The sequence below is a fragment of the Pinus tabuliformis genome, chromosome 4_2 (genome assembly GCF_031772625.1).
Source record: "Pinus tabuliformis cultivar Carrire ecotype Pingquan chromosome 4_2, CPIR1, whole genome shotgun sequence".
In the NCBI taxonomy this organism is placed as follows: Eukaryota; Viridiplantae; Streptophyta; class Pinopsida; order Pinales; family Pinaceae; genus Pinus; species Pinus tabuliformis.
The window spans coordinates 537874057-537898857 of record NC_142304.1 but is presented as its reverse complement, the minus strand read 5'-3'; positions in this window follow the sequence as shown (position 1 = coordinate 537898857).

Here is a 24801-nt window from a genome sequence, read left to right as displayed (position 1 = left end):
AGTTACTCCTTTAAAACCCCACCTCAATGAAAATCACAACCTGGAACATTAGAGGACTAGGGAGTAGAAGAAAACAGAGGAATCTAGGTAATAGGATCAAAGAGGAAAACCCTGACATAGTATTCATACAGGAAACAAAATGCTCAGTGGAGAAGTTCATAGAAAAACATAGCATATGGTTAAATAGATATGAATACCTTGAATTTAAGGCAAATAAATCGGCTGGGGGCATTCTCACTCTATGGGATCCACAGAAATATGGTGTGATTGATGCGGAGGCTTCCAGACATCACCTTTCTTTGATTTTCCAACTGGTGGGTGATAGGCAATGTTACATGATCACCAATGTCTATGGTCCTCAGCCAATGGAGGACAAACTTCGACTCCTCACAACATTGGAGGATATGAAGAAAAGATACCTAGCTCTACCCTGGATTCTAGGAGGTGATTTTAACATGAAAAAATCACTCACGGAGAAGAAAGGAGGTACTAGAACACTTGGTAGGGATTCAGTTGCCTTCCAGAACTTCATCACCAATATGAAATTGGTTGATATGGAAACCAACAATGGAATCTTCACTTGGAATAACAAAAGGGGCGGCCCTACCCAAGTAGCCTCAAAATTAGACATATTTATCATTTCAGAGGAACTTCTTCTCATGGGAAGCAGCCTAAATGTGCTCATCCTACCATTTGGAGGTTTAGACCACTGGCCTATTCAATTGGAAGCTTCTCTATTTGGTAAATTGAGGAACTCCCCCTTCAGGTTTGAGAAAGCTTGGCTCACACATTCAAATTTCCTCACAAACATTGAAAAATGGTGGAAGGAAGAGCTACACCTTCAAGGTACAAAGATGTTCCTTCTACATAGCAGGCTCAAACACATTAAAGGTAGACTCAAAGAGAGGAATAAAAAGGAATTTGGCAATATCTTCAAAGCTAAAGGAGATGTGGAAAAGAAACTAAAGGAAATAAACCAAATTCTTATCACAAAAGTCTATACAGAGGAAAGGAAAGAGATGGTAGAGTCACTCCAGCATGATTGGGAAAACAAATGCCTCCAAGAGGAAATATTCTGGAGATAGAAATCCAGGGTACAATGGATTAAGGAAGGGGAGAGAAACACCAAATTCTTTCATAGATCCACCATAGCTCACAGAAACAATAACAGAATTGTGAAACTCGCATATCAACATGGAATAGAAAGAAACACTCATGAAGAGATGGAAGAGGTTCTAGTCCAGCATTTTCAGAGAATTGCTAAGGAAACCTCGGAAGATAGATATCAGTTTATGAAAAGATTTACTCAATACATTCCTAAATTGGTTTCTAGAGAAGACAATTACAATCTCAACAGACCACTAACATAGGAAGAGATTGAGAAAGTCATTACAGAGATGCACAATGAGAAAGCACCAGGCCTGGATGGCTTCAATGTGGACTTTTTCAAAACATGTTGGAGGATAGTAAAACAGGATATTCTGGAGGTAGTGGAAGACTCTCGAAGATTTAAGACAGTCTTGAAGGCGCTCAATGAATCTTTCATAGCCTTAATCCCCAAACAGGAAAAGGCCACCTCTCCAGACAGATTTAGACCTATAGCATTATGTAATGTGGTGTACAAAATAATATCCAAAGTAATTGCCAACCATCTCAAACCACTCCTCCCTACCCTAGTGTCAGAGGAGCAGACGGGCTATGTGGAAGGAAGACAAATTCTTAATAACATAATTCAAGCACATGAAGTGGTTCATTCACTCAGTACCAATAAACAGGCAGGGATGATAATTCAACTGGACATAGCAAAGGCCTATGACAAACTTAGCTAGTCGTACATAAGAGCAGTACTAAAAGCCTATGGCTTTGATCACAATTGGATTAAGTGGGTCATGGCGCTAGTTACCACTACCAGCTGTTCAATTCTTCTCAATGGCTCTCCCTCCAAAACCTTCAAGCCTACTAGAGGTCTCAGGCAAGGTGATCCTCTGTTTTCTTTCCTTTTCATTCGGTTAGGGAGGGCAATCAAAGCTGCTAAGGAGGAAGGGAGAATTCAGGGTCTGAGACTCACTCAAGGTGGGGATATAGTGACACATCAACAATTTGTAGATGATACCATGCTTCAAGGCACACCCATAGTCAAGGAAGCCAGAGATTGAAGCAGATTCTGAGTGAGTTTGCCATGGCAGCAGGCACAGAGGTAAGTCTCACTAAATCAAAGATTTTCTTTTTCAATACAGATATTTCGATTCAAAGAAATCTTTCCAGAATCTTGGGCTTTCAAAGAGAGTCATTGCCCGTGAAGTACCTGGGAGTTCCCCTCACTGACAAACCATTACACAAGGAAATCTGGGAGCCTTTTCTAAATAAGCTAAAAGATAAGATTAGAAAATGGACAAAGAGATCCCTAAATCTAGCAAGGAGGTTGATTCTAACTAAGGCTATCCTACAAAGTATCCCTATCTATATGCTATCAGCCATTCCGGCACCAACTAGTGTAATGACTAATATAAGGAACATACAAAGAGACTTTATCTGGGGGAAAGGTGAAGAAAAGAAGAAATGGGCCCTAGTGGCATGGGACAAGGTATGCAAACTAAAGTCCCATGGTGGCTTAGGTCTTCATGACCCAGGACTTCTTAACAGAGTTCTAGGAGCCAAAATCTGGTGGAGATAGCTAAAGGAAATTCAGGCCCCCTGGGAAAAACTATGGAAGCAAAAGTATGCAAGAGATTGGCAGGAGAAGAACCTCATAAGAATGACATGACAAGTAAAAGGTTCTTCAATTTGGAATAGGGCATGGGAGAACAGGGCCCTAGTCCAAAAGCATAGTTTCTGGGAGATCAGAAATGGAAATATGGCCTAGTTCTGGGAGGATAATTGGCAGCAGGAGGACAATCTCTGCAGTGAAGAATTAGTAGACATTCACACAGATACCATCAACAAAGGATTAAGGAGGGTAAGGGACTATTGGGATCAATCAAGGAATAATGGGAAATGGAGAATATAGAAACTTCCAGATTATAGTGAAATGGGCATGATGCATACTCAAGCTATAGCCCTTAACAGTCTTTTGGAAAAGAGGCAAATCTTTACCTAAACCTTGGAAGATCAATTAAGATGGGGAAAGAATAAGACAAGTCTATTCAACCTTAAGGAGGCCAAAAGGATGGACATAGGGCTTAACTATCCAAACACTGATAAGACATGGAAAGAACTCTGGGATAATCCTCATTGGATGAACGTCAAATTGTTCAAGTGGCTGGTTCAACAGGGCAAGATTCTGACATGGGATAACCTAAGGAAAAGAGGCTTTGTTGGCCCCTCAAGATGTCACCTATGTGGATAACAGGAAGAAACCACTAATCATGTCCTGAATAGATGCTCATTCACAATAATTTGGAAATGGGTTGGTGATGTCTTTGAGCAGACAGATAGAAATGTAAATGACATCATTGCTACATTGATAAACTGGTGGAATTTTTTTTTGGATAATGAGATAATAACCTCCGGCCTGGGCACTGACCCTAGGGTTATTAATCTGGAATGTTTGGAAGGAGCGCAACAACAATATTTTCAAGGATAAGGCGAGCCCAGTGAGTAGCATTCTAAAGCTAATCCTTAAGCAACTCAAAGAGTCTCTTCATATCCTGGGAGGTGTCGATACCGGAAAACTCATAGGACAAAGAGAGGCTAGAATCCTAGAAAAGTTAGAGCTCAAGGTTCATCTCCCTCAGTGTTCTATGCAGATCAACAAGAATACCTTAGCTGAAAAAGCTTCATGGCAACCCCCTTCTCATGGTTTTTTAAAATTTAACACTGATGGGGCCTCTAAATGAAATCCGGGTGAAGCAGGTTATGGAGAGGTCATGAGGGATGAGGAAGGAAACATTCTGGTCATCTTCCACAGTTATCTAGGAAAAGCAACCAACAATATGGTTGAGCTCATGGCAATGGAACTATGCTTGGAAATACTGCTCAAGCACAACATTCACAATGTCATCATTGAGGCTGACTCGGAATTAGTCATTAATTCGGTGAAGAGGGTTAATGTTGGCGTTGCACTTGAGAAAATCTCAGGACATTGGTAGCTTCTGCAAGTCTACCAAAGAATCCAATCACACCTAAGAGTGCTAAGAACTCTTAGGTTGGTGCATGTCCGCAGGGAAGCCAACAAAGTTGCGGACTGGCTTGCCAATGAGGGGGTTCGAAACAAGCATATCGACTTGTGCTGCTGGTGGGAGGAGGTAACGGATGACAAGATGAAGGAGGAATGCTCATCCCGGGCCCTCAGTGACAGACAACAGTTTCAAAAAAATTCAAGAGACAAAATTTTACCTCATGTCAACGATGAATAAGTTCACTTCAGACAATTTATCAGAGGATATGCACTGTCGGTTCTCTAAGGGTGCTTATAGAAACAAAGGCAGAAATCGAGACAGAAGATATCTGCTCATAGGAGAAGGGATTCCATGTGAGACGAACACCACAGAGTGCCAACTCCACTCATATGGCATTCCTTGCAGGAGGCCACCCTTCCGGCCAGGTCTTCCTCATACAATGCGAGGGAGGTCAAAGGAAGAGATTACCGGGGTCAAAAACTGCTCAAGATATACCACCTGCTTCGGGCGCCCTCTGAGGTTTTCTCGGATGACAAGCGATGCCATTCAGCTAGCGACGCGTGGAGGGGGGTGAACAGTGTTTACCGCCTTCATCGCTGGGTAATCCGCGAGCGGATGTGCAGTCTGATTTGTTTTGTGGCCGTCAGATCTAGAGGAGGAAGATCTACGGCCACCTTTTGGCGTGAAAGTTGGTGGGCCCGAAAGGACAAAACCACTAATGGTATACCACCTTCATCGGGTGCCATCTAAACCAAAGTTGGTTTTTTTCAAAAGCTAGCGATTCCACTCAGGATGCAACACGTGGTGGAGGAGCGGAAAAGCAAACCGCCTTCATCATGCGGTATTCAGTGGGATTTTAAGCCGCGTGATATGGACACCAGTCGTTGGATCTAAAGTATAAGATCAATGGTTAGCATTGATTGTGCAGCTTGAGGTTTCTTTCTGCGGGCTTTGCCTCTGGCGGTTTGATTTTTGATCGCTGGATCACTTGGAGACAGATCTTTGGTGGGTTTTGGGGAGAGGACTTTGAATCCACTTGCCCGCTTTCGGTTCCAGGGCAGTCTCGACATTGTTTCTGTTTGATTTTTGGTTACTTTGAGTAATTTCACTCTCCCTTTGTGAGAGTCTGTGCCTCTGTGTTTTCACTATCCCCTGTGGGAGTTTGTTGTAACCTGGGTAAATCATTATTTTTTACCTAAGTTAATAGAAGGACCATCTCTTGCTTTAGCAAAAATATTACAACAACTCTATCTCTACTACATCTACTTGATTATATTAAACCAAGAAGGACTTTAGTTTGTCCCTCGTTATTACCTTTATTAAGGGTGTCGTTTACCGAGGCCAAGGAATTGTCTGGATAGCCAAAAGTGGTCGGAATCGTGCAAAAAAAATTCAAGAAATCTTGAAATAGTAGTGTTTGAATCATGTATTTGATGGTGGAAATGGATTTATCACCATCAAAAACATATGGGGCACCCAAAATCTTGAAGTTTGACCTAGATTTACAAAAATCCCTACCAGAATTTATCAAAATATTGCCGGAATTTCCATGATTTTCAGGGCAAAAAAGCAGTTTGGTTAGACTACGACTTTATTAACATGTTTGTACATGAATAACTAGTGTTTATATTTTCCAACTTCAATTGTCCATTTTCCAAAAATGATTGTATGAAATGTACATAAGCTATATATCTTTTGTCTTAAAATGGAAGGTTGGGTTCTTTGCACTTTTGTTGTCACTATACACCCTACTGTTATATTACTTCTTTCCTAATTCTTCCATAAACCTTTGTAACCAAATCGTCTCATTACTAGCCTCTATAATAATAACATACTCTACTTCCATTTTTAAAGTGCAACAACCTTTTGCAATTTTGAAATCCAGCTTACTATTGGTCCACCTATAGTTAAAACATGCCTTGTGGTGCTCCTCTTGCTATCTATATGACTTGCCATATTTGAATCGAACATATCCCTGTGAACAATGTTTGAACCTCCAAAACATAATTCCAAAGAAGTGGTACCTCTCAAATACCTAAGAATCCACTTTAATGCTTGCCAATTCTTTTTACCTAGATTGTTCATATACCTACTCACAACTCCTATTGCATGTGAAATATTTGGCCTTGTGCACACCATCACATACATCAAGACAACAATTGTTGATGACTACATAAGCTTACATGTAGTATGTCTCTTGTGGTGTCTTGTGACACATCTCCTTAATTTGAAATTGTTGGTGAAAGGCGCACTAAATAGTTTTGCATCATGCATTTTAAATATTTACAACACCCTGTCTTGTACTCATCATGAGAGAATGTTAATATATGACTGTTTCCTATCTCTTATTATTATCATACCAAGTATTTCTTTTACAATTCATATATCCTTCATCAAAAATGAATTGACTAATTTTCTTTTAAGCACATTTATACCCTACATGTTAGACCTTGCAACCATGATGCCATTTACACACAATAACAAGAAAATATAGCTACGATTATCTAGTTTCTTAAAATAAACATAGTGGTTAGGATGACCTATCCCATAACTTTTTTGTATTATAATCCTATCGAGTTTCAAATACGACTACCTTAGAGCTTGCCTTAGGCCATACAAGCTCTTCTTGAACCTGCATATTAATTTATTATTCCCTTTAACCCATATGCCTATGGTTGTTGCATATGAATCTCTTTCTCCAAAAAGGTCCTATGAATAAAACATGTTTTGAAATCTAATTATTCAAGATACAAAACTTCTATTTCCACTAGAATTAAACTAGTTCTAATTTAAGTGATTTTAACATCAAGAGAAAATATTTCATCAAATTATATACCTTTCTTATATGCACACCCCTTTACAAAAAGGCTACCCTTGTACCTATTTTTATCGAGCCATCTTCTACATTTAACCTATAAACTCATTTACTATACAATGTTCTTTTACTTGCAGGTGATAGAACTAAGTCCCAAGTCTAGTTGTGTACTGAAGAGTCCATCTCATCTTTCATTCCTTCCTCCCGCTTCTTTTATGTTTCTACTTACATTACTTCTTCACATATTTCTAGTCCACTAGGATAAATAAAAAATACGTAATGTAGTGAACTTCGAGAGCATCATTTAGTACGTCTACTTATCCCAATAAATATTCTAACAACACTTGCAGGAGTTTGAGGTACCTCCGACTATTAGTAAATTCAATTGCACTAGATTTTGTTACATTTAATTCATCAATTCGGGTTGGCAAACTTGTGAAGTGTAAGACACAATATATGCTAGGACTTAGTTTCTAATTTTCTTATCTATGCTAACATTGACAACAGTAAAATAATGTGGGGACAAGTAACACAAGGCTCATACCTTGTGATCTAACTTTTAATCTACATAAATATTAACAATAACTGGGACAAGTTTCGACATGTTGCTCGAGGTTCTTGCTTAAACAAGTAACATAAGCCTCAATCCTTGTGATCCAATAGATCTACTTTATCCTTTTATGAAATTGATCATATAATTGAAACAAATGCCACAGGGTACTTAGGGTTTTGTAAAAGCCAATAACACAAGGTTCTATATTCATGTTTAATTAAATAATAAATTTAAACTTAATTGAAAACCATTATTTGAATTAAGAAAAAAACTGTTGAGCACCAACAATCGTAATAATTTCAAACTGCAATCTATTTTTTCTATGAAAACAAAATAAAACATAAAATTAGTATGTGAAGAAAACAATGGCAACATGCATCCTTGCAGGGGGGCCTCCTGGTTGGTCACATGTGCATAAGATAAAATTAGAACTTGCTAAGTGATAAGAACAATTCTAAATCAAATCATGGACAAAGCTTTTGAACATAGAAAATACAATCAACTAAATATATTACAAGCATAATGTTTCCACTTCTCCAACTTTGCTCTCCATCATAGTCTTTCTTTGGCATTTATACAAAATGAAACACAACTTCTTAGGCTCAAATATATCTTAGAGATTGATGAATAAAAAAACTAGATTGATTTCAACTCAGAATGAGTCATCTCCTCCTTAATTTAATGGACAATTTGAATCTCTTCTTATGCTCCTACATTTGTTGGCCACAACATGAAATCTAGGAAATCCAGTTTTAAAGAACCATAAATTCCTCCCAAACCATGCATTATTTTGAAAATATGCTTACAACTCACCTAAATGAGCTCACTCTACACAAAACCCATGTTTTGGTTTCTCAAGATCTATCTTAGTTTCCCCATAAACACGTTGGAAGTAAAAATCCCTAAAACTGATGTTAATTTGGATCATCATCTTTGATCAAATGTTGGAGGCTGACATGATACACATCCATATTGGATGTCCTATTGAATAAACCCATATGCCCAATTGTAACAACTTGTGGTTGATTTTCTATGTAAATAAAAATATAAGACCAAGGTCACAAGACACATATTCCATGCTGAATGTTGGGAAAAACATAGTGATGCATACCACTCGTGATTAATTAATGGCTATGGAAATTGGCAGAGGCATTGCCAAAGGAAAAGTGGCATTAATTAACATTTTATTTATGAAAATAGGAGAAAAGGTAGGTGAAGAGACACACATTTTCATGAGAGGGAAATTTAAGGGAAAATGAAGGAAAATGAAGAAAATAGAGGTCTCGATGATAAAAAGGCTTCCGAGGATTAGTTCACGGCTTTGATGAGTTAAGCTTTTGTTATTTCATCTTTGGAGCTCTTGTGTCTCTCTCATTCTCTTGCACACTTAGAACATTCTTGGAGCATGTTTGGATCACTATAGCATTCACTCGGATTGGAGAAAGAAGGAAAACGAAAGCAGGAAAGTGCAAGGGAACAGTTGGATCAACAATTACATCTATATTTCTTGGTAGGTAACAGGCTGCATGTGTGATTTCATTATTGATTTTCGGATGCATGGCATATGCATGTGATTATCTGGGTAAGTGTTGTCATTGGCATGGAGATTTTCCTGGATCGATAATGGTTTTAGCCTTGCCTTGCCATTTCCTAGATAGTCATGGTGTTGTGGGTTTTCTCCATTTGTCGTTTTTTTATTGGTGCTTTGGTTCCATATGGTCATGGGTTGGAACAAACGATCTCAAAGACTTGGAAAAACTTGGGATGAGTTACTAGTCCTGGATCCTAGGTTGTGACAAACACTCTGGATGATCCAGGTGGCTCTAGAAACACACAATGATCAAAGAGGGCTCAGGAAAAACTTAATAATTAAAGTCCTTGTATTATCATTAAATTAGTCTCAAATCAAAGAGCTCATCGCAAGATTTCCAACAGTGCAAATGACACCTCAATTCGACATCATATGTAAAAGTTATGGTGAGTCAAAATTTTGGTCAACTAGGCCCACTAACTAAAGTTAGCAGAGCACCAACTAAATTTGGAGGTTGGCTAAATCTTAAGGAGCCACTAAATTTGGTGGCCATTAATGAGGCAACAATTTGGCACTTTGTGTCAATGGTTTTCGACATCCAGGACTGGAAAAATTGTTGCCTACTTAAAAAACCCGTTTCATTTGAAACTTTTGTCCAATTTGTTTTTATAACAAAAAGAATATTTAAAAAATTGGGGGTAACAGGCCACCACCCCCTCCAATGGTGGACCCGCCACCCAACGACCCATGGTCATTACACCATAATGGCACCATATATGATGGGTTCAACGGGGTTCAAACCCTCCCAGTCATATAGGTCAACTCACCAATAGGTGGTCCCCCCCAAAACACTAATACACCAACAAAATAAACGCCCATAGGGGGGTCGGCGGGGTTGGAACCCCCAACCACCCTGGTGTAATTTTACAATGCCACCAACAGCCAAAGTGGCTCGACATTGTATTCTTCACCGAAAAAAACAATTATTAACCAAAATTCATTAGTGCGCTAGATAGATAGATTGGGGGAGCATGCATGGATGTCGAGGCAGTGGAACCATGCCTAGCATGAATTTCCAGAAGAATATTCTTTGATGCAAAGAAGGAATCTTGGAGATTCCCTGGAGGTCCAAATTTTCACAGTGACATATTTATGCTACGTTTATACTCAAATTACTTAGAATTTCGCCAGGAGTCTGATGGTGCATACAGTTTTCTGATATGAGCAACGGATTTTCCAAAGACATGACATTGAAGGCAGAACTATGAAGGTGAAACCATGACGTAGGAATCTGCATGGAATCTTAAAGATTCCCTGGAGGCTAATTTTTGAAGGTGATAGAACTAGACTGAATTTATGCTCATTCTTCCTAGTTTTCACATAGAATGTGATGGTGTAATCAATTTTCTCATCTAAGTAGCAAAATTTTAGTCAACCTACAGAAAATAATATTTGTGGAATCTTGAGGAATCTGAAATATTCCCTGGAGGCCTAAAAATGACAGTTTTAGAACCAGACCGACTTTTATACTCTTTCTTCTCAGTTTTTCACAAGGATTGTGATGGTGTGATCAATTTCTTCATCTGAGCAATCAAATTTTAGTCAGCCCATAGAAGAGAATCTTTGGGGAACCTTTGATATTCTCGGGGAGCCCAGATTTGACCGAGTCAGAAGGGGGTCAAGTTTACAGTTAGATTTCATAGTTTTTCACCGAGAATTCAATCGTGCAGTCTATTTCTTCAGTAGATGTGTGAATTTTCAAGCCATCCCTGGATGTGGAGGTATAATATGCACTGATGTCATGTCTTATGTAGATTTTTTCTGAGATGATGTTTTGATGTTGAGATCCTCCTTTTCCCTTTTGTGGGAGGATCCTTGTATGCCACTTCATGTGAGAGTTTGATATTTTGTCATGTTACAGGAGATATTTTATGAGTGAGAGTTCATATGAGAGAATGTCTTGTGGAGAGACATACCACTCTAGTTGAGGGATTTATTCCTTGTATTGACAAAGAATACATCATGTACTCGTCATCATATTGCAGTGCTTAATTAAGTGGCCTCCCCACTCTTGACACCATGCCCGAAGACGTAGCACACACTCTGATTATTCCTTAAATTATGCACATGTGGTTTTTCATACTCTTTCACATGCAAGCTTGCTAACATCACAACAGTAAAAGATATTGGTTAATTCTGGTAGTTGAGAGAATCTGGATCACTGGATCCCTTGGTGGGTTGAGCTACTAGTCCTTGGAGATGGGTTGGATAAATGATCTGGAGCCCTGAAAGGTTGTGGGTTGAGTTACTAGTTCCTAAAGCCATGGATAACTTAGGTAGAGGCTGATTTGGTTGATGTTAGTGATGTCCGACAGTAGAGGTGGAACCACTGTGGTTGAGAGTTGAGGTGGTTTGGCCTTTGGAAGCCTTGTTTTGGTTTTGTCTTGGTTTATTCCATGAGATCCCACATTCATGTTTGGAATATGGTGTGGGGATGATTGGCTAAAATAAATATTTGGTTCAAGCCAGTCTATGGTTAGGTGGTAAGTGGAATTCCCTGACTTGGTTAGTATTTTAATATATTAGAGTTATTCTTCTACTGTGATTCATGTATACTTGTATTGATTATGTTGGTGATATTAGGGTTGAGATGCTATGGTTCCTATGCTGGTTATTTTTTGGTTACATGATATATGTTATTTATGGCTCTTGTTATGAACCATTTAGTATTGATTGATTGATAAATGTATGGACTAATAAGTGTGTAATAACCATAGTGAAAATTCCATGTAATAAAAGTTAAAAACAATAACCACGGTTGATGGGACACTTATTCCAATCTAAATGTTGGGCAAGCCATCCTAGGGGGTGTTTACTTGGTTGTTTATGGCTAAGGAAATTGGCAAAGGCAATGGCTAAGGCTTTGGAAAGGCAAAATGTAATTTTTGGCACATTTATTTATGAAAATAATGGAAATTAGGAGAAAAGGAAGGTGAAAGGTCACAGGTTGCATGTGCGGAGAAAATTGAAGGAAAATAATGGAAAATGAAGGAAATAGAGGCCTCATTCGTAAAAAGGCTTCTGAGGATCACTTCGTAACCTTTGGTCAATTTAGCTTTGGAGCTCTCTCATTATTCCCTCTCTCTCTCTCTCTCACTCTTGGACACATAGAGTTTCTTGGAGCACTTTGGCATTAGAGAAAGAAAGGAAAAGAAGGAAAGAGGAAGCAAAGATCAAGCACGAGAAGGAAGGATCAAGTAGATACAACAAGCTTCATTGTAGGTATTGACTTGCATGTGTATTTTGTTTGCTAGATTTGGCATGCATGCTATTGCATGTGGTTTTTTTCTATCATGGCATGGGTTTTTCCAGGTGTGACAGTGTTCTTCAGCCTAGCCTTGCCATTTCCTGATAGACTTGATGAGATGGGTTTCTCATATTCGGTTAATGTGGGATGGTCGAATGGATTCAAAGATGAGTGGGGTGGATCTCTGAAATGAAAAACACATAGCGTAGTCATCCCTGAACTAGACTGTGGATCATGATAAATCCACTGGCCTAGTAATGTTTGAACTAGATTGTGGGTTGTGGTAAAGCTAGATTGTGTGCCTCGGTGGGCCTAGGAATCCTTGCCGGTGAATGGTGGGATATACTATAAATCCAAGAGGTGGATTTGTCTCTATTGGGCCTAGTAGTCCCTGGATGGGATGTACGGTAAATACTGAAGAGTGTGTCTTGGTGTAGGGCCTAGTGATCCCTAGATCGGACTGTGGATTATGGTAAATCCTGAGAGACTATGAGGCACTCAAATTCCTCACAATGTAGATGAAGAACTCCAGTGGAATCCATGCTTGTTGGTGATTTTTTGGTGTGTTCTATGAGTCCCATATTCATTCCTGTTGGTGTTTTTTTGGTGTATTCTATGAGTCCCACATTCATGCTTGGAATATGGCACGGGGGTGATTAGTTGAAGAGAGACGTGGTTCAACCAACCTATGGTGGGGTGGAACATGGTAGTCCCATCTTCGGTTGTTTTATTGCATTCATTAATGAGAAATTCATTCCCTTGATTTTCATGTGTAAATGTATTATTCTATATGTGGATTTTATGGCTGATATGTTTATGATATTTTTGTCCCTATTATGTTGGTTATATATATGTTTTATGATAGCGACTATGTATGGCTCTCAACATGTTTTTACTTGTAAATGAATGGATAATGTATCTATGGCCTAATAGATTATAATGCAGAAAATGACATGAGGGAACAATGGTTCATAGTGTTTCTCATATAAGTATGATATCCCTACACTTAATTTTGTTGTTTACACCTGTAGATTACATGTTGATGATATGTTTAACGAAATGCCTGTCATGGATAGTAGGAGTCTGGTTAAGGTCTTGTTCTACTTATTTCTATGGCATCATTGTTTTCATATCATTTTACTAATCCTAAGTTATCACTTTATTCTGGGCAGTGACCTTGGTTTTGGGCCCGAAAAAGTGGCTTAAATCCCAGGGTCACTGGAATAGAACTAGCAAATTGGGTCCCTAGACACTGATGCATTAGCTTGTGAGAGTGACTTTGGGCTTCTGGACATTGTCATGCCCATAGCATGAGAGCGACTGAGGCCTAAGATGGTCAAAAATTCAGTAGGACCCAAGGTAAATCTGTCTAAAGTGTTGGATTAGTTTGTGTGGGTCCTGAAGAGTATGATGGATGACTGTGTGTGATGTTTCCGTTGATTCCACTTCCTTAAGTTCACATAGGAGGTGGAATCTAATCATAGTAGCATCTCGTCGCATGTTTACCTGAGTTGGCTAGTTCTTGGGAGGAGGGTGTTACAAAAGGGTATCAAAGCATGGTTCACCCCTCTGACTGGATGAGCGGTATGTGTTTCTCATGCATGCATGTCAGTTGCATGTGTGTCTCTTACACTTGCATTCCACATGCTTGTTACATTTGCTTGATGATTGTTTATGGTTGTAGTAAGGTTTCCATGTTGAATTTGATGTTTATTTTGTGGAATGCATTTGTCATGAGTATATGACTAGTTACATATTGTTATATGTGGCTTAGATGTTGATTTTATGTGGCCTACTTATATCCTTGTATGTTAGGCTACATTCTTGTAGGTTCGATTACATGTATTACTATTGTAGGTTGATTACAAGAATTGATTGCTTATGCTCGACTACATGCGTCTATGTGTATGTGTAGTTGATTTGACATTTCTTACACTTATTGATGGTTGCATGTGGCAATGTGTACAATGGATTAATGGTTGTTGTCATGCATTAGGTCATAGCATGCATTGTTGATATGGCCTTGCATTGATGATTGGACCCTAGCTAGAATAATGTTTATGCGTTGATGCACTTACTTGTTATATGTCTATATGATGTTATGATTATGTTATACATATATCACGCTGATTTAATGATCGTGCAAACAAGGTATCCTCCCCAAATTATGCTAAGGTGCATTGATTTATTGTGATTTGGTTTATCTGACATATTATGCATTACATGAAAAAGATCAAATGGCTAGCAAGGTGGTAGACTACAAAGAATCTCCCTATGCATCATATGAGAAATGTGGTGTGGGGTGCTCTTCTGATTTGGCAGATACATTGAGGAGCTTGAAGGAAGAGATAAGGAGTTGTAAGGAAGATAATGATCGGATCATATAGGCATAGAGAAGCAAGTAGAGGTTAATGAAGTACTTCTTTAGAGTTTGTTAGACTTGTAGCGACAAGGGCCACTTTAGATCAGCCATGGACAAGAGGATAGAACTAATGGGGCATATGGCAGTAGGTCTCTTGGTAGACACAGGTTGAATAGATCTGATACAATGAGAGATGGAAGGTTGTTGGAAACTCCATATAGGAGGGGAAATGAGTACAAACACTATTCTAGTTTTGGTTCTGATAGACATTATGATCATCATCGTTATCATCCTTACAGGAGGAATGATAAGGGATACTTACTAGATGAGTTTAAGAAAGCGAAGCCACCTACTTTTGATTGAGATGTGAAGAAGCTGGAAGATGCATAGGCTTGGATACTTGGGATGAACAAATGTTTTGAGTTGCATGAGTACACAGATAATATGAAGGCCATAATAGATATCTCTAGCTTTAAAGCTAAAGAAGACATCTGGTGGGAAGATGTTAAGTGAGTCAGAGACATCAGGACATATGACTTGAGTTGGCGAGAGTTTAAGGCCTTTCAGGAAGAAGTACTTGTCAGAGTGATGCTACGACATTAAGGCCAAAGAATTATATGAGATAAAGATGGGATCAATGATAGATGAAGAGTACACGACCAAGTTTTTGGAGCTATTGAGGTATGTACCGTATCTTACTAATGAGAAGGCTAAAGTTCAGAGATTTGTCAGTGGTTTTCCATTAGAATTTAGAGATCAGCTTCAGTATGACAAGCCTTGGTCACTTGAGGAGGTCATTGGGAAATTCAAGCATTGCTATGAACAATCAAAGCATAAGAATGAATCTCAGCAAGGCTGGAATTGAAAAGAAAAAGGTAGAGGTAAGTAGCAACCAAAGAGAACAAGGCCTCAGAATGCAGATGGGAAAGAAAATATGGCACCGCAAAATAAGTTTAATGCAGCTAGATAGGGACACAGTTCACAATAGAAGCAACATAGAGGTGAGGGCACTGGTCAGTTGGAATGTTGGACATATGGTGAGGAACACCTTAGGAGAGATTTTCCACAGCATCAGGGCGGTAGGTCTAAGATATACAGTGCATAGGAGGTGCAGATTGTTAGGGATGTTGGCGAGAGTATTCCTTGTACTTATGCAGAAGTGAAAAATAGACAAGTAGAACACCAGGCATTTATCATTGAGATGGACAATAAGCTTTGTGGTCAAGTTATTTCTATCTTGGTTGACCCTGGATCGAATTATAGCTATGTTAGTCCTGACTTGGTTGATAAGTGTGGTTTGAGTAAGGAATGCATGCAGAGTCTTGGTGAGTGTAGTTGGCTAGTTGGTTATATGTATGTTTTATGATAGCGGCTATGAATGGCACTCAACATGTTTTTACTTGTAAATGAATGGATAATGTATCTATGGCCTAATAGATTATAATGCAGAAAATGACATGAGGGAACAATGGTTCATAGTGTTTCTCATATAAGTATGATATCCCTACACTTAATTTTGTTGTTTACACCTGTAGGTTACATGTTGATGATATGTGTAACGAAATGCCTGTCATGGATAATAGGAGTTTAGTGAAGGTCTTGTTCTACTTATTTCTATGGCATCATTGTTTTCATATTCTTTTACTTATCCTAAGCTATCACTCCATTCTGGGCAATGACCTGGGCCTGAAAAAGTGGATTAAATCCCATAGTCACTAGCATAGAAATAGAAAATTGGGTCCTTGGGAATTGACGCATTAGCTTGTGAGAGTGACTTTGGGCTTCTGGACATTGTCATGCCCATAACATGAGAGCGGCTGAGGCCTAAGATGGTAAAACGTTCAGTAGGACCTGTTGAGCCTCAAACCTGCACCTTCCTATACACCCTCTCAGCCTTCTTTTTCCACTTACTTCATCCACCCAGTTGTTAAATCATTGCATTATAGTCTAAAAAGAGCTTTTTATATGGTTTTCTGACTATGCTTATGACTGTTGTTTGGTTTAGTTTTTTGTTCATGCAGCTGCAGAAACTTGTCAGTTTCCGCAGCCAGCACAGGTTTCCGCAGCCAGCACAGGATTCCGCAGCTATTTTGTTAAAAGCTATGCTACAGGTGTCCTATGAAGAAACGAGCCACATGGGCAAGCTCCAGGTGACGGATACATGGAACATGTCCCTTCAAATCAGCCAAATCGTCCATGGAAGGTCACGGTCAACGAGGGTCAAAGGCAAAGCCAACCAAGGAGCTTAGCGGTGGCACGTCTCTGTTTTGAGCACGTGAATGTTTACGTGGCACAGTCCTTAGCTCACGAAGACACCGGCATACCTGGAGATCATCCCCGTAACCTGAATCCAACAGCTACCACTCCGAAGATTTAATAGACATGATGACAGTTACGCTAGATCTCGGCTGAAGGGATCTACGTGTCTTTGGCAACGTAGTTAATAGCGTAGGATTCAGTTAGTTAGTTCAGCACTTTTTCATTATAAATAACGCGTTGATGAACGCTGTAAAGAGAGCTTTTGGATATGTAATTTCTGAACTGTTATTGTTATCACCCCACTGTTTTATATATGTTGCTGCTTTAATACATGAGAAGACTTTTCTGAGTTCATTCGTGTGACTACTCGTTGACTGGCTGAAGTGGCAGAGGGCCCCTGCGCGCTGAAGCCTTGTAAAGTTTTCATTTGGTTTTATTATGTTTCTGCTTTCATAATCTTTAGCTTGTACATAACACGCTATTTTAATGTTTCTTAACTCACTACTGTTTATATTTTTACCTCTGTTTTCTTATAGCTGTCAGCTGATCAGTGCTTTTCTCCAGGTTTTCTTAGGCAGCCCGGGCAAATTTTCATCTTTTTGATAACTATTGACATATGAGATCATCTTGTCCTTCTTGCTAACTTTCATTTTCTGAAGTTTAATTCCAGCACTGTCTTTTTCAAGTTGTGATTTGCTTATTTATTTTTTTCTGTTATTTAGATATCATACTGCTCATCAGTTTATGGTTTCTTTCTATAGTCAAGTGACTCTATTAGCAAGAAATCAGAATATTACTAACTGTAGTGTGATTTAGCTATCATATTGCTTAAACTTATTCATGATTGCTTCCCACAAGGTAGATTGAGCTGAAGGGTAAAGGATCAGAAGAGTTGAAGTAGTGTGATTAGTTTCCTTTCTGCAATTTAATTTCTTGCAATTTAGTTATCATATTGCTTAAACTTATTCATGGTTGCTTCCCACAAGGTAGATTGAGCTGAAGGGTAAAGGACCAGAAGAGTTAAAGTAGTGTGACTAGTTTCTTTTATGCAATTTAATTTCTTGCCATTTAGATATCATATTGCTTGACTTGTTCATGATTGCTTCCCACAAGGTAGATTGAGCTGAAGGGTAAAGGATCTGAAGAGTTTAAGTAGTGTGAATTAGTTGCTTTGCTTTTAGTTTGAGTTGCTTTAAGTTCAGTTTTTACTTTCTTTTCATTCAGCAGCAAGGATACTGGGCCATTGTCATTAGTTCACTGTTTGATGCATTTACTTCCTCTTAAGAATTGATTTCAGTTTAGTTGTTTTAAAGCTTTCTTCTTGAGCACTTTCAAGTTTGAGAAAATCACTGTAGAAACCACCATCACCATCCATACTCCATACTTCACTTTCATTTTCGCCATCACACATTAGGGAAAGATAAATCCAAAAACAAACTAAAAAAAAACTCAAAAACGACAAAAGACTAAGGAAATGGTTATCTAGTACATATAGTACACTTCACTTCGTCAGTTTACGAATCCCGGATTGACATTTTAAATAGCAATTTAGATCACACTAAATTGACCAAACAGGACCCAACTTGGGAAATCTGTTTGAAGTGTTGGGTTGGTTTCTGTGGGTCCTGAAGACTATGTTGGATGACTGTGTGTGATGTTTCCATCGATTCCACTTCCTTAAGTTCACATAGGAGGTCGAATCCAATCATAGTAGCCTCTCGTTGCATGTTTACCCGGGTTGGCTAGTTACTTGGGTAGATGTGGAAGGAGGGTGTTACAAAGTGGTATCAAAGCATGGTTCACCCCTCTAAATGGACGGGCGGTATGTGTTTCTCATGCATGCATGTCAGTTGCATGTGTGTCTCTTACAGTTGCATTCCACATGCTTGTTACATTTGCTTGATGATTGATTATAGTTGTAGTAAGGTTTCCACGTTGAATTTGATGTTTATTTTGTGGAATGCATTTGTCATGAGTATATGACTAGCTACATATTGTTATATGTTGCTTACATGTTGATTTTATGTGGCCTACTTAGATACTTGTATGTTAGGCTACATTCTTGTAGGTTTGATTACATGTATCAGTATTGTAGGTTGATTACAAGAATTGATCGCTTATACTCGACTACATGCATCTATGTGTATTTGTAGTTAATTTGACATTGCTTACACATGTTGATGGTTGAATGTGGCAATGTGTCCAATGGAGTAATGGTTGTTGTCATGCATTAGGTCATAGCATGCATTGTTGACATGGCCTTACATTGATGACTGGAACCTAGCTAGAATAGTGTTTATGCGTTGATGCACTTAATTTTTATATGTCTATATGATGTTATGATTATGTTATACATATATCACGTTGATTTGATGATCTTGCAAACAAGGCATCCTCCCCAAATTATGCTAAGGTGCGTTGATTTATTGTGATTTGGTTTATCTGACATATTATGCATTGCATGAAAAAGATAAAATGGCTAGCAAGTTGGTAGACTACATAGAATCTCCATATGCATCAGCTGAGCAACGTGGTGTGGGGCACTCTTCTGATTTATCAGATACATTGAGGAGCTTGAAGGAAGAGATAAAGAGTTGTAAGGCAGATAATGACCGGATCATACAGGTATAAGAGAAGCAAGTAGAGGTTAATGCAATACTTCTTCAAAGTTTGTTAGACTTGTAGAGATAAGGGCCACTTTAGATCAGCCATGGACAAGAGGATAGAACTAATGGGGCATATGGTAGTAGGTCTCTTCGTAGACACAGGTCGAATAGATCTGATACAATGAGAGATGGAAGGTTGTTGGACACTCCATATAGGAGGGGAAATGAGTACAAATACTATTCTAGTTTTGGTTCTGATAGACATTATGATCATCATCGTTATCATCCTTACAGGAGGAATGGTAGGGGATACTTACCATATTAGTTAAAGAGAGCGAAGCCACCTAATTTTGATGGAGATGTGAAGAATCTGGAAGATGCATAGGCTTGGATGCTTGGGATGAACAATTTTTTTGAGTTGCATGAGTACACAGATAATATGAAGGCCATAATATATATCTCTAGCTTGAAAGCTAAATAAGACATCTGGTGGGAAGATGTTAAGTGAGTCAGAGACATCAGGGCATATGACTTGAGTTGGTGAGAGTTTAAGAGGCTTTTTAGGAAGAAGTACTTGTCAGAGAGGTACTATGACGTTAAGGCCAAAGAATTATATGAGCTAAAGATGGGATCCACGATAGATGAAGAGTACATGACCAAGTTTTTGGAGCTATTGAGGTATGTACTGTATCTTACTAATGAGAAGGCTAAAGTTTAGAGATTTGTCAGTGGTTTTGTTGAAATGTGGCAACAAGAATATTCCAATTTAATTTGTCCTTGAATTAAATTATGAATTAAACTCGAATTTAGTCTTAACAGCTACTTGGAAATAATTAATTAATTCATTTTGAATTAATTAGTTGGAGAAATTCAAGTTAGAAGTCTTTCTGAAGTCATGCAAGAGTTATCCCTTAAATTAAGGAGATAAGATTGAGTTATATTTGAGTTGTAATTAGTTAACTCAATTTACTAAGTTAAGTCCAGTTAAATTAGTCCCAAACTGTTTGAGGAACTAATGGTGAGTTAACAGTCAGTTGATGCATGCATGCACTCAACTAATGCTACTCCAGTTAACTAAATATTCCCTCATCAGAAACTCATGCATGTCTATTCTGAGAAAGACCCAGTTGAGATTAAAGTCAAGGACAATGTACTATTAGTTGCATGTGGTTTCTCATGGGGAAACTCATGCATGCAGTCAAGGATTTAATCCTTGAGGATGCGTAGTTTTGGAGGTTTTCCACTTGGTTGAAGGTGAATCATCCACAAGGAACATCGTAAGGAAATAGGAGCTTGGAGGGCAGAGAGGAAGGCTAGAGAGAAGCCAAGATTTCCTATGAGCCTATGAGGATTGTACTGAGAGCTGGCTAGCTATGAGAGCTAAGGCTTTGTATAATTCCTATGTATTTCCACCATGTATGATAATACAATAGTATGGGGTTTTTAGCTAAGGCTTTCCCCAAAAGTATTTTCATGTGTATTGTGCCATTGATTCTTCTTCTTCTGGTTATTTTTTTCAGCTCAATCTTTAAGCTTCCGCTAATTGATAGTAGAAGTAGGTTCTAGTATTTTTCTTTGATTTATATTGCATTATCGGGTTAACCTACCATCAGATTTTCTACATGGTATTAGAGGGATATTTGTAGAAATTTTCTACATGGTATTGGAGTTGTGAATAGTATACTGAGAAGAGAATTCGATGTTTGACGTTCAGGGTTGCAGGTCAAAATCGAATGCATATCATACTTCAAGGTTGGCCAATGGCGTTTTATGGCTTGAGACTTGAGTATGCCTTTGAAGGTAGCTCGAATTACATAGCATGGAAAGATAGAATGGAGTCTATATTAGAAGACAATGGCTTGAAGGAATTCATTGATCAAGAAATCCCAAAGCCAACTTTAACTAATGCACAAGAGTTGGCTGAGTGGAAGAAGCGTGTGGTGAAGGTGAGATGGATCATCCTTGAGGGAGTTCGAGACCATATTGTCTCGATTCTCCATGGGAAGGATAATCCATTTTCAATGTGGAAGACATTGAAGGACCTCTACCAGAAAAGTAGCAACCAGAGGAAATTGTCGCTCAAGGATATGCTTTTAAGAATCAAGATGGAGAAGGGCGATACTATTTCCACATATCTGAACAAGCTCACCACCTGCAGAGATGAGCTTGGCAGTGTGGGAATAACTACTGCCGATGATGATATGGTGAGCCTTGCTCTCCTTGGCCTTCCAAAGAGTTGGAATAGCTACCAGGACTTTGTGAATGGAAGGGAGAAACTGCCTGATTGGGAATGACTGTGGTCAGATCTTATGCAGGAGGAGATTAGGAGGAGCACACAAGATGGTTCTTCATCCAAGAATTATGATGAAGAAAATCTGGCCTTAACAAGTAAGGCAAGGAAAGGGAAGGGGAAGGCTTCCCATTTCAAGTCGAATTCTTCTCATGGAGGGAAGAAGGGTGACATGTCTAAAGTAATATTCTTTAATTGTCATAAGATGGGACATTATGCAACTAATTTCCCATCGAAGAAGTCCAAGAAGGGATCCTCGGAAGGATCGGAAGGTGAGGCATTAGCCTCTCAGTTCGAAATGGACTTTATGTAGAAATTTTGAATAATATGATACTTATTCACAGAGATTATCCTAACTATACACTATTGTGGAATGCATGCATAATACATAACCTCCTCTACGTTGATCATCAATTTTGCGGAATTAAAAACAATGAAACATCAATCGCATGCGCACATTAACACAGTATGTAACCCGGGGAAAGCATATAGCTGAAAACCCCACACTATCTGTATATTATAATGATTGAGAACATGTAACAATACATAGCACAATACTCATCACAAGTACTTAGTACTATCTCCACCTATTACACACAAAACTAGCTCAGATCTGATCAATCACAGCTCAAATCTCCTCCATTGCTTTGCCTGCCTCCACTGCGCAATCCTGCAAGAGAATCAATCACTCTGTTAAATCGAATTCCTTTGGTTATACTACGCAAGCCTCATGGGAAATATCCATCCATGCATGTGCAAATCTCATGCACAACTATAGTCACAACTGATAGCAATCTCAACCTCTAACACTTGTCTCCACTGAAGTATACATGCACTGAGTTAACTGATGTATTCTTTAGTTGCTTTTATGAGTTAATAATTAGTGAATTAGTTTAACAATTAATTCACATCACTCATCACTAGTCTATTTGTAGTTAGACTAAGTACAACTAGTTTAACCAAGTCAATCTGAACACAACTCCATCAACTCCACAATCAACTCCACCGAAACTCAACCACATGAGTTCTAACTGAAGTCCTGCATGCAATAGCTCAACTGACGCACAAGAAAAGTGTATGTCCTTCTGATAGCTGCATGTGCCACATTTGTAGCTCAAAATGAAGTGCTCCAAGAGGATAAGAAAATGTTTATAGTCCAAATATTATTATGAGCTAATAATGTTCGACTGTTCTATTTTTAGCCTAGCAGTCTAAAAATAGAAACCGCCCATATGTCTAAAAATAGAAGTCCATCTATTTTTACTAACATGACCAATCATCCACAAATAGCATCCTGCAACTCATAGACCATGATCCATATGTCTAAAAATAGACATAGTCTAAAAATAGACATAGTCTAAAAATAGACTTTGCACCAAAAATAGCCTGCGGGCCCACTTAGTGAAGGCGACTCCTTTCCACTAAGCTCCATCATCTTGTTGCATTTTCAACACTCTCTCTCAACAAGATATGGATTATATGCAACCTCTATCCTGCAACTCTGGAATGTTTTGCATGCAACACATTTGCCCGGTCCACTTGCTCCAACAACACTTGGAACAAAACACTCCCAACTGACCACTCTGTTGGGCTAGGAACATACTCTGATGCTGAAGCTCTACCTGTTGCTGACAAGTGCTCCCTCTATGACATCTGCGCTATTGCAACATCTCCATGCATCTCGCACCATTGCACATCTCTCTGTGCCACCTAGCACTGTGAAAAACACTTGTGCCTCTAGCATTGCTGCAGCCTGCTAGCTATGCGCTGTCCTGGGATTCCCTACACTGTCGCTCTCTCTACCGCTCCATCCGCATCTGTCTCTACCCAATCAGTCAGTTCCTGCTACTCCACATCAGGGCTCCCGTAGCAAGGTCTCATCCAAGAGGTTGGGTACCTCAAGGATCCTGCCCCTCCTTCTTGGGACGATCACTCTATATCACCCCACCTCCTACTTGGAGGTATGGCTGCATGCGATCCCTCTGCCCACCTGGCTCAAAGTTTCCCCCTACTGGAGGTCTCTGCATGAGTAGATGTCTCTACTCGATCTCCTCTCAGCTTCCCTTGTTGTGGCTACTCCACAAGCTCCTGAAGCTGCTGCACCAATCGTGGCTCCTCCACAATCATCTGAGACTTCTTTTGGCTCTGCATGTTGAGAGGTAATATACGCTCCCTCTCAACCACTAAGTCTCCATCAGTTGCCTCGTTTCTCAAGGCTTTGCATGCATCTTGAACCTCAAGAGCATATAGGTTCTTGACCCGTGAACCAATCTGATTCACCTGTCTAGTGATGATGTGTCTAAGGAAAACCTTTCCCTTACTGAAGACTACATCACAGCCTCTGTCTTCTAGCATCACGATCGACACCAAGTTTCTCTCCAGTCCTGGTACATACTTGACATCGGTCAAGGTAAGGTGAGCTCCATGCTCCCTCTGAAAAATAACCATGCCTACACCTGAGACACTATACTTCTCATCATTACCCATCGCTATGAGTATCTGGAGATCTTTGTCCTCCAAAGTACTGAACAAACTCTTGTCACTGGTCATGTCGAAAGAAGTAGAAACCAACCACTTCCCATCATGGATGAAACCATGCATGCGAAGAGTGTGAAATCCAACTCAAACTGTGAAGCAAGTGCCTCACCTTCAAATCCTTCCCCAGATCCCTTCTTGGATTTCTTCTTTGGGCAATTAGTAGCATAATGGCCCAACTCATGGCAACGAAAGCATCTCACCTTCGATTTGTCAACCTTCTTCCCATCATTGGAAGAACTGGATTCGGAAAGAGAACCCTTCTCCTTCCCCTTCTTTGCTTTGGCAGCCAAAGCACAATCTTCTTCATCAGATGCCTTTGATGAAGATCCATCCCTGGTATTCCGCCTGATCTCCTCTTGCACAAGATCCGACCAAAGTCTCTCCCATCCTGGCAATTTCTCCCGACCATTGATAGAGTCTTG